We start from the raw sequence: 12,116 nt of genomic DNA, 5'->3' as shown, positions 1-12,116 counted from the left end.
GTATCATCTCTTCAAAAATAAATAATAGGGGCGCCTGGGTGGCGCAGTCGGTTAAGCGTCCGACTTCAGCCAGGTCACGATCTCGCGGTCCGTGAGTTCGAACCCCGCGTCAGGCTCTGGGCTGATGGCTCGGAGCCTGGAGCCTGCTTCAGTTTCTGTGTCTCCCTCTCTCTCTGCCCCTCCCCCGTTCATGCTCTGTCTCTCTCTGTCCCAAAAATAAATAAAAAACGTTGAAAAAAAAATTTAAAAAACAAAAATAAATAATATTAAAACTTTTTAAATGCCATCCCCTTTCTCCGGTCTCTCCTACTCACACAAGATTAATGTGCCATCCATGTAACTCTGGTCATGCTAAATTGCTAGTAGGATACTAACTCTTTCTAGTGTGACCGTTAAGGCTCTCTTTGATCCAGGCTCAACCCACCCATCCTATTATTCTTCCAAGAATCTCCCTTCACACCATCTATATCTCTAGTCAAGCCTTACTGTTCACTATTTTCCAAGCGGCCACCCTCCTTGGGACCAAAGTGTCCATTACCCATCCCCCCTCAGAATTTGGAAAGTCCAAAGTGAACCACATGTTTATAGCTCCTGCCCTGCACCTCCTTTCCCACCTCATTTTCTCTGATTTGTGTCAGCAAACATGTATAAAACCTTCTCCCTGACCCTCCCTGATAACACCCCTAGCAGTTCAGGCTTTAGAACGGGGCCCTGCTGCTCCAACTCAGACTTGTAATTCCAAAAGGAAAAGCTATGTGGGTCCAAAAATCACTGGGTCAATGATCTTTGTCCACAAAAAACTCAGGGAACAGGGGCATCCCCACCTTCTCCTTCTAAGCTAGGCCTGTCCTGGGCCCAAAGGGAAAAGCAAGTTGTGGGACACTGTGCCAGGCAAATATGAGGACCCTCTGCTGGCCTGACATACTAGATAGGCAAGAAGGTTGGGACAACCTCCCTAACCTTTTCATCTATACATTCTTGCTTTGGTTCTATGTAGAACCTCTGAAAAGGAGGTAGGGCCAATGTTGGATTCTAAGCTAATACCAGATTAATTGTCCTCCTTCACTTATTGACCCCATTCAGGGCTGAGCTCATGCCCTGCCTCTTCTAAGGGTCTTCCACTGAGAACTCCCAGAGCCCTCCCCGTCTCACCAAACAGGGCCTTGATACCAGCTACTCAGTTTCCTTCCCCCAAAGCAATCAATGTTCACAATGCTTTGTTTATCCTTCCAGAAATAGTCTATGGCCTATACTAGCAGGGGCACTTCCTCTAGCAAGACCGGAATTAACTTGACTCCACCCAAGTAGAACCTGCCCATTCCCCAGCTCACAGATGAGGAGTATTCAAGAAAGATCAGCTGATGAGCCCACAGGTGCTCAAAATGCTCTCCAATGCTCAGAGAAGAGTTCACCATGTGCAAAATTCACCATGTGCACCATCCTATTGATGATCCAGAGAAATGTAAGCTTTACAATATGGGCTTTCTTAAGACTAGAGACACAAATTCAGCTAGATATAGACTGATACCCTCACAGCCATCTCTGGCAGCCAGCTGCTTCTGCACAGTGATCCACGTCTACAAAAGAAGTCACACAGGCTTTACTTTCCCATGCCCTATTGTCCCACCAGCCCCCAATATCTCATTCATAATGAGCATCAGGCTCGTTCTGTCTCTCAATGACACAAACTCCCTGAATTGGTTGAAAATTAGAAATCACCCTTTAGCTACCATAACCTATAGCAAGAGAGAAGCCCCAAGGAAGAGTCAGAATCAAGCAGCATCTGATGTCTTCTGGCATGGGGAAGTATGAAGTTGAGCAACAGGAAGAGCAAATTGCAGATAATGTCCACACATGTTGCAACTTTCCCAGAAGTCATTCATCAGCACATGCATGTGCATGTCTATGTACATGTCTGAGTTTATATGTCAGTGAACATTTGTGCATAGGGTTGATCATGTATATGTATGTATTTATGTATATTAGAGATATTTTTGTGTATGTGCACATGTAAATAACTGTGTGTTGTGTGTACCTGAGGAGGTTAAGGCAGGGCAGAGTGGCAAAAACAGGTAAGTATAGGGTACCTTTGCCTCTTGACAAACCCAGGAGTGACTCACTGGTGGTCTACTCCTCCCCTCAATCCTCCTAGGTTGAGGACTCTTTTGAGAGTCTGGGTACATGGCCTTATACGTGCTGTTGCCAGCCCTCTCCCTTGGACTGTGAACACAGTGGCCTCGCTATTCCCATCAACTTGAGGGCTAAGAACTTCCTGGGAAAGGCCAGATGGTCTAGTGAGGGAAGTGAAAGGCCCTTGGACAAGATCCCAAAAGGAAGATATATTTAACTGTGGCTGAACTCTCAAAAATTTCTTTGGGGGTGATGGAATTGTAATACAACTTGATTGTGATGGAGGTTACATAATTGTTTCTATTTGTCATATCTCATGAAAACATACACTAAAAAGGGTTAATTTAACTATATGTAAATGATACCTTAATAAAAAATGGGAAAACACATATAGAATTGATAATTGAATATTTTAGAACTTTTTTCCCAGCTGACTGTAAACAAAAACATACAGTTATACTATCAGTTTTCCAAGTTATATCAATCTGCTTTTAGTGTGACAGAAAAATGATACCAGAATTACTATAGAGAAAACTAATGGTATTTAATTATTGATATGATTAAATTTACAGTAATAATATTGACAGAATTAAAACAGCACATCAAGGGGCGTCTGGGTGGCTCAGTCAGTTAAGCATCCAACTTGGGCTCAGGTCACGATCTCATAGTTCGGTTCATGAGTTTGACCCTGTGTCAGGCTCTGCGCTGCCAGTGTGGAACCTGATTGGGATTCTCTCTCTTGTCCTCTCTCTGTGCCCCGCCCCCAAATAAACTTAAAAAAAAAATTAACTGTAATCACAAAATGAACTGTATTTCCAAAGTTCAGAACAATATGTCCTAGACCGTATTTGGAGAACACTTTGTCTTTACCCATGCATAAGGAGATGCTCCACTTTTAAGAGTACAGTTTAATGTATTCTGTGGACAAAGAAGAGATATCATTGGTTCACTAGTAAGTATGGAGCTTACAAAAGAATTCTTAGCCACTGTTATTAAATGCAATGCAGTCACAATATCCAGTAATCTTTTGGCAAATGTTAATGAAATGGTTTGGGTTCTTTCTGAGTCTGAATAAAGGTTCATGAAATTTCAGGACGAAGAAGAAGAGAAGGAGGAGGAAGAAAGAAGCAGATGCCCACTCTTCCACTCTTGGGGATTGAAAAGGTGCCAGGCTCAGGAGCCACTTGATTCTGATGCCCAAGTCAGAATCCTAACTCTGCAGTTTACTCAGATGTTGTGACCTCAGGCAGACCCATTGCTCCCTCAAGTCTTTGGCTTACCCACATCTCTGAAGAAGGGCCTATGCATGAGCAGGGTTTCCAACAACTGCATCTTTGGGAGTCCTTTTATTGCTTTCCCACCCCAAGGGCCCTATAATTAGAAAGATCTCTGAACAAACTGCATTTATAGTCAGTTTTCCTATTTTTTATAAACAAAGGTACATTTATCTGATGTTAAGATTTTTTAATTAGCACAAGATATGTGGATCACAAAGAGTTAATGTAATTCCAGCCAAAAGCCAAAAAAAAAAAAAGGAAATTTTTTTACATTTTATTTTCGCCTGTATAGTCTTGCTCTAGATAAAAAATACTATTTCCATCCACTAGGCTTTGTCAGATGTTGGAACTGGACAAAAGCCCCCACCGTGACAATCTTCATGGGCTGCCAAGGGGCGGGACAATGTAAAAAGAGGAACAACTGGTCTTGATTCTCAACCGAATGCTTCTGAGGCTGGAATTCAGAGGTATGCCTGGGCCACCTGTAGGTCTGCCACCTCAACCCCTGCCCGCTGCCCACTGAAGTTGCCAAGCTCAGGTCGTGAGTTGTCAGCGTGTATGCCTCTGGTGCCCAGGGACCCTGAAGGTAACAGGCAGGGCTGCCACTCACATTTTTACAGATCGAGCATTGCCCAAGAGACACCATTCATTGTAGTCACCATTAATTTATAAAGTTATGACAGTTTTCCAACAGATGGCAGTAAAGTATCTTAAGAAAGGGCACCTTTTTCTAGTTCACTCAAAATCAGTAAGGTCTAACAGAGGGACTGCTTTTTTTCTACATTGCCCAAAGTGGTGCCAGTAAACAGCAGGACACAGTAAGCATAACCGGGCTTCACAAAAGTAGAAAGTGTTTCACAGTCAACATCCATTCCTACCTCCTTTTGTTATGCCTAGGGCCAGCTTCATGGGTATTTCACCTATGCACAGGGCTCTGTATTCAGAAGGCCCATGAACTTGGTTTAATGCTTTGCTGTTGCTGTTTTAAAATTCTTAATAACTTTATCTCTGAACATGTATTTTGTAAGTGAAGTCTGATGGGACAAAGTGGCGTGCACATGAGCAGATGCTATATGGGCAATGTGCACACCTGCTCTTCCTTGCTGCTTCATTCCCATACAGCATTTGCAATATTCCATGAGCAGACAATTCCAGTGTGCCTGTGATACCTGAGGGCTCAGCAAAACTAGCATGTTATGGGGTGCCTGGGTGGCTCAGTCGGTTAAGCTCTGACTTTGGCTCAGGTCATGATCTCGCGGTTCGTGGGTTTGAGCCCCACTTTGGGCTCTGTGCTGACAGCTCGGATCCTGGAGCTTGCTTCGGATTCTGTGTCTCCTTCTCTTTCTGTCCCTCCCCTGCTCATGCTCTGTCTTTGTCTCTGTCCCTCTCAAAAAGAAATAAACATTAAAGAAACCCCAAAAACTAGCATGTTATATCCACAACTGCATAAGCAGGGGTGCTGACTGTCCTGACAGGACATGCTTTCCATTTAAACCAGAACTTGCTTCTTTAAAAAAAAATTTTAACTGTATTTATTTATTTTGAAAGAGAGACAGAGAGAGGGAGCAGGGGAGGGGCAGAGAGAGAGAGAGAGAGAGAGAGAGAGAGAATCCCAAGCAGGCTCTGCACTGTCAACATAGAGCCTAATGCAGGACTCGAACTCATGAACTGTGAGATCGTGACCTGAGTAGAAACCAAGAGTCAGATGTTTAACCAACTGAGCCACCCAGTTTCTAACACAGAAAGAAGGCAATGGCATTCTAAGACACGAACGACAGAGGAATGCTATCACATTTTTATGTATGTGTCTTCCTTGCAACAATCACTTGCTAAAAATGATAACATAGAAGGAAAGGGAAAAATAGGGCAACCCATAGTTCCTTCTCCTTTGAGTCCTTCTTTACTCATCACTAAGTTGAAAGTAGAAGCTGTTGGTAGAATGTGCTCACATCAGAAATGAAATAAAAACAGTTGAGTTACCTTCTGCAGCATTTCTACTATTCATGCTAGAATTAAATACATATGCATGTATGAGCTTTAAAGTAGAACCGTATAATTTCAGAGATTCCACATGCAGTTAAATACTCTTAATATTTGCATTTAAGGCTGGCATGGCACAAAATAAAAATAAATGTAAATTTCAAGCTAACAAATTACAATTTTAATCTTTCTTTACTTAGAACAACATTAAATAGAAAATAAAAACACTAGGGGCACCTGGGTGGCTCAGTCAGTTAAGCGGCTGGCTCTTGATCTCAGCTTGGGTCTTGATCTCAGGGTTATGAGTTCAGGTCCCGCACTGGGCTCCGTGCATGGCATAAAGACTACTTTAAAAAAAAAAAAAAAGTAAGAAAGAAAAGACAAACACCATATCCAAGTCAAGAGGAGACCCTGGAAGAAAAGAAAAATCTTTATATTTTACTACCTTTAATGGTAACTTTTTTTTTTCCTGCTTTTTAAATAAAGGGCTCTGCATTTTCATTTTTGCACTGAGCCCTGCAAATTATGTAGGTGGCCCTGATTATTTCTATATTGCAGAGGCTGGAAAGCTACAAACTCTAAAAACTAGAATTCTGCATGCAAAATAGTTTTCACAAATTAGATGCCCTTGCAAGAAATTTGAATGGAAAAGAAAAACAAAGGCTATTTTCCTGCTGCTTTTGGCAGCGTTCCACTGGCAGGAAGGATTGTAGAGATGCCAATGGTCCATCTCCAGCTTTGTGGATGATGTGACAAAATTTCGGCGACAAAAGTAGCAGCCTCTTTCTTCCAGGATCTAAGAAGCAGCAATGGTTGATACAGTAGCTTAGATCCTGTCCTCCTAAATTCTGAATCATAGCTATTTGGTGAATTCCTGAACATAATTACTGCCAGTTCTGGAGTTTTCTAGGAATCATTCTTTGATCTTCAGTCTAACACCTGCTCCTCCAAACGTTTCAATAATTTCATAAAACCTACAATTCCCTTCATTAGGTTCTCTTTTCCGTTTAAAATTTCTAGAATTTGCTCAAAATCAACTTGCTTGAAATCAACTCCCAAACATCACACGTTCTACTGGAATACACCCCTACCATACCACCATTAATAATGATGAAACTAAGCTAAAACATCTGGTCAATTAAAAAAAATACAATGCACAACTTGTAAGTATGCATTTATTCATTAAACCCTTTCTTCAAACAAACAAACCTGGAGTAGTTTGATGACACTGATCCCTTGCTGTGATGGTCCCAACTCCCAGACTTCATGTTCAGAGCTTTTTCAACAGCACTTCTCTTTTTTCAAAGTATGAGTTGAAAAGTCTGTTCTGCTCAAGATCTTCTTATGAAGCCTCAGATCTGGGCTTTGACCGTAAATAGAAAAGCTCCAGGCCCAGCTTCCACTCCCTGAAGCTGCACAATGCTGGCCCCACATCTTGTCCCTCCAACTACACTTTGTCCACACTCATACTACTTGCTCTCCCGCCTCCTGAGGGTTTGTAGTTCCTTTACCCCTTCATTTCTTCAAGCAATACCAGTTGGTTGAGACCTCATCAACCTTCCCTCCCACCAGCAAAGGTCCTGTGCCCAAGGATCTCCCATGTTAAGAGAAGCAGAAGAGTAAATAAATCTAATGAGGAGGATGAGCTTTTCGAAGAGATCCTCGCCCAGCCCAGTCTGGGAACAAGACTGCAGAGATTAGTCAGGTGATGGCCAGCTTCTTGCTGAGTTTCATCTCCTCATCCAGGAGCTGGCTCTGCAGGAAGTCACAGTGGTGGGGGTCTGTACAGGCAGAACCAAGGACATGTGGAACCAAAAGGGCTCGCAACAGGTTACCTATAAACTCTTGGTCAGAAACCCCAGTGTAGGAGGTAGTCTCCTTAGTTTATGATTGCCCAGTCCTTGATGGAGGAGCAGGGAGAGAGAAGTGATATTTACCAATTCTTCACCCCAACAGGGCTTTTGCACCATCCTGTTATTCTGGTGACATGGCAAGTCTGAGCTATCATTTAATGCAGGAAGGGAAAAACAGAACTTTAAAACTCCATTGTCTCATTGCCCTCTAGTCTTCCACCATGGCTATAGCTGCTAATATTAGTGAACACGCACATGCACACAGACACAGAGCTAACTAAAGCTTTCATTCTCCCCCCAGGGCTTTCTCATGGTTTGTTGTTGACTTCTCAGAATTGTGCTTCTCTCTTGCTTCCATCGTTTCTCTAGGGTTGATTTTGGAGAGGAAGCCAGCAGGCTATTCTAGTTCACCATTTTGATAGGTAACTTGAGTTTTGAAGAGATTGTGCTGGCTGCTGTGTAAAAACTGGAGTTTAGGAAGCAAGCTTGGGACAAGACAGACAAATTAGGAGGTTATTGAGGTACTTCCGAACAAAGGTAATGATGGACTTGGACTAACTAGGATGCTAGCAGTAAAAATGGAAGAAGTTAGATTCAAGAGTTTTGGAGGTACAATTAATAAGTCTTGCTGATGAACTAACTTTATTTGGATGAAGAGAGAATAAAGAATGGCTACTATTTGGCATAAAAAACTGGATGTGTGCATGGAGCCATTTTAGGATAAAGACTGACAGAGAGGCAAAACTGGGGGACTTTTAGAGTTCTGTATTGCATATTCTTATTGCATAAACAGCAAAACCTCCAAATTGGGTGAGTTCCCAGGCAGGGTCTTCTGCCTGCCACTCTCCTCACCCTCGGAACCAGGTCTCTCTTTTGTCTCTGTCCCTTGCCAAGAAAGCATATCACAGATGGACTTCCTGATGGTTTTAGGGTTTCATTTCAGAGTCTCTGTCACTGTTAGGGGAAAGGACATGGCATGGTATGTATGACCTCCACATTTTCTACTCATAAGTTTCAGTCACTGCAGCTCTTTTCAAATTTCCCATTTGCTGCTTTTTAGTTACCTTGAATCCATTTTTCCTCCCTGTCTGCATTCCAACTTCTTTTTGCATTAGTCTGGTGAACTATAATCAGGTGCCCTGGCTGAATGGTGGGCATGTGACTCCTGGAATGTGAATGCAGAGCAACTGACAACATGGTTAAGACAGTAATTTATTCATTCCATCAGCAGTATCCTTTCATCCTGCTATGAGGTTATTCCAGTGTTTCTGGGTTCCAGCCTCCAGAGATGCTGATAAAAATCCTTTTGCTCAAGCCAGAGTCAAGTTTTGTTGCTTACAATCAAGGAAACCTAATAATAATCAGTTTATAAACTACCAGGACATGAATGCAACCTGCCCCCCAAATGTCCAGCTTCACCACAACAGTAACAAATGGGTTAGTGTTGATCCCAACCCCTGCTCTCCCACCCGCAAGCAGCCCTTTGTTTTCTCAGAACCTTCCCTGTGTATTCTAAGGCCTCCTAGGCTTCTGTTTTGTTCATAACCATGCCTTTCCACACATTCATAGCCAAAGTAAATTGATGTCCAGGGTAGCATTCAGGCAGCATTTTGACCAAACAGGAATGTGGTTATTTCCACTGCCCAGAACCTTACCCCGTGGGCCTCTGAACTCAATTCCAGCTCAAGTCTGAACTGAGGCCTCCCTTCCCAACAAGACTGGTTAGAATTACTATCTGATGACCAGTCTCTCATCCTGCTTCTCCTCACCCAGATTACAGCCCTAAGAAAGATGATTTGACTGCTTCTCAGGTTTTTGGTGGTCTTAGTTCCTACACTTAACCCCTCACTCCTGTAAGGTTTGAGTCCAGTTAGGATTGATGTTCTACGATGCATCCCCATAGCACCCTTATCACATGACTTGATGTAAAATCTCCCAAGCCTTACATAGATTCTTCTTCCCTTCTACTTTTGTGTAGCCAGAAGCTGTATGTATAAATTCTAATGATTATCCACGTTACCAAATACATTATATGAGAAGTCATGTATACCAGTACAGTGACATGAGCATTTATACCTTTAAGACCACATATAATTCTTGATGATAAATTCTAATGTTTTGTATCAATCACTACTCCTTCATCACTTCCAAAGCCTCTACTTATATAACATTTTGGCATGTTCTAGCCAGAAGTTCCAAGTTTCCTCTGCAATATGTATTGCTACTTCACATCTCTAGTTAACAGTAACTTAGAACCTTGAATTAGGGCTCTCCAGACAAACAGAACCAAGAGGAGATACATAGATATAGATACAGATATAGATATATAGATATGTAAAGAGATTTGTTAGAAGATATTGGTTAGTGTGATTATGGAGGCTGAGAGGGCCCACCATCTGCTGTCTGCAAGCTGGAGACCCAGGAAGGCCTGTGGCATAGTTGGAAGGCTTGAGAGTCAACGATGGCAGTTTCTAGTCCAGGTCTGAAGGCCTGAGATACAGGAATGGCAGGGGCAGATGATCAATGTCTCAACAGTCAGACAGAGTGAATTCAACCATTTTGTTCTATTCTGGCCCTCAATGACTTGGGGAAGGCTACCTGCTTTACTCTGACCAATTCAAGTGCTAATCTCTTCTGAAAACACCCTTACAGACACACCTAAAAAGGTTTAACCAGCTATTTGGGTATCCCTTGGCCAGACAAGTTGACACATAAAATTAACTATCACAAACCTTGACTGGTATTCTAACAATTTAAAAGCAAGCCCAATTGCTGACCTAGTCACCAGGAAATCCTGTCTCAAAGGTCAAAGTAAAGTAGGTGTTTTGAACCCACACTCATGTCTGCCTTGGGCCTGTTAGTTTTCCAGGAAAGAACCTGTTTTCTCAAAGAAGTATCAGTTAATGCTGGACAAAATATCATCTTCCAGACTATAATTGCATGATGAAGATTCTTAGAGACTCACTCTAGAAAGTTGAGACAATGCTAAAATATGACTAGTTTGCCATCTAAAATGTACAAACTTGAACAGTATATTCCCTCCCTCCCTTGACTTCCATGTTATTATGTTGATCTGAGTAGTTTAATTAAAAAAAAATTTTTTTTAACGTTTTTATTTATTTTTGAGAGAGAGACAGAGCATGAACAAGGGTCAGAGAGAGGGAGACACAGAATCTGAAACAGGCTCCAGGCTCTGAGCTGTCAGCACAGAGCGACGCGGGGCTCGAACTCACGGACCGCGAGATCGTGACCTGAGCCGAAGTCGGACGCTTAACCGACTGAGCCACCCAGGCGCCCCAGATCTGAGTAGTTTTTAAAACTCCCCTCAGATTTTGAGGTGGTGCTCCAGAACTCCCATGGTTAATATACTGAGTCAATTCTACTCCCCAGCCCTCTTTACCTAGCAGTTCAGTCATCATGACAAGAGTACCCATTTGGCACAGCTCCAGATGCTGGATGATACTGAACCTTGGATTTAGGAATTCAGGGAGTCTCCCCACCTTCTACTCTCAAAATACAGTCCCTGCTAATACATAGTGGTCATCGTAAGACTTGATATTATGGTTTCTGCTTTTCATACCAAATATTTCCAGGACAAGAAAACTTTTCTATTAGAAGAGTCCTTTTAGCCCCCTATATAATTTCCATCTTACCCTACTTTGTATTACTAGCAAAGTAAGCAAATGGAAATAGCCCTTTTGTTTTCTGAAATATTTCATTACAAATAAAATGGTTAATTTGTCTAAATGAGATAATGTACGTGAAAGCACACTATAAGCTATAAAACAAGCTATAGAAGGCAAGATATGCTTAAATATTTTTATTTAGAAGGGCTTATTGGGGTGCCACCGATTAGGTTAAGCATCCAACTCTTGATTCGGGCACAGGTCATGAACCCAGGGTCGATGGGGATAGAGGCTGCATCGGTCTCTGCACTGACAGAGCCTGCTTGGGATTCTCTCTCCCCTTCGCTTTCTGTCCCTCCCCCATTCATGCGTGCGGTCTCTCTCTCAAAACAAATGAACATTTAAAAAAGGGGCTTATTAATATTTTTCATTAATTTCAGAATTCTATCATGTCTGAGCTGTAAGGAACCTGGACCTTAGAACTCACTTGTTCCAGATGAGAAAAATGAGGCCTAGAGTTTAAACAATCCCTCCTAATGTCACCCAGCCTAGCAAGTTTTTCCCAGGTAAGGAAGAAAATATGTAAAATATTTTTGTACTAAGATCCACTTTCTAAACATCTAAACTACAAGCAGTGAGTGATCATTTAAACATGAGGAAAGCTTCAGTGCTTTTGATTTATTCTAACCATTTTCAAAAGAACAAAGAATTTTTATAAAGAAATCTTTATATAAACTAGAAACTTAGATGTTTACCTGTATTTACTTACCTCTACAATTTTAATTTATTTATTTTGAGAAAGAGAGAGCGAGCAGCATAAGTGGGGGAAGGGCAAGATAGAGGGAGAAAGAATTCCAAGCAGGCTCCACTCTGTCAGCACACGGATGTATGTTTAATCAACTGAGCCATCCAGGCGCCCCACCTCTACAATTTGAAGTTGATTTAAGACTCTCAAAAGCCAACTATAAAAATAAAAGGTCTTCAAAATTTTCTTTGTTCTTAGAGGTGAAAATGTGCATCAGAAATGTAGGAGAATGTTACTTTTTATTCAATGCAAGTTTGTTTTAACATAAATACTTCCATGAAATAAATCCCAAGTACTACATTTAAATTTTTCAGTACAATTTATTCTTATTCTTATTACATTTTAATTTGCATTTATTAAGTATCTTGGAAATATTATATTCAAATAGAACTCCAGAGAAAGGCCATTAACTAATTATTTAGCAGTCTCAGTGGGTCAGCTACCT

The 12,116-nt window shown here is 41.7% G+C and overlaps 1 long non-coding RNA gene across 1 annotated transcript; it reads left to right on the top strand.

Moving 5' to 3' along the window:
• Window positions 1-280: 280 nt before the first annotated feature.
• LOC125936327 (uncharacterized) lies at window positions 281-11,469 on the top strand. The gene is made up of 4 exons (XR_007462006.1): window positions 281-1,462; window positions 3,738-3,874; window positions 6,408-6,550; window positions 11,307-11,469. It is a non-coding gene; the product is annotated as an uncharacterized LOC125936327 (long non-coding RNA).
• Window positions 11,470-12,116: the final 647 nt, after the last annotated feature.

Source organism: Panthera uncia, chromosome D1 (genome assembly GCF_023721935.1).
Source record: "Panthera uncia isolate 11264 chromosome D1, Puncia_PCG_1.0, whole genome shotgun sequence".
Lineage (NCBI taxonomy): Eukaryota > Metazoa > Chordata > Mammalia > Carnivora > Felidae > Panthera > Panthera uncia.
The sequence above is the reverse complement of the archived record's forward strand: the minus strand, read 5'-3'. Positions and strand labels throughout refer to the sequence as shown.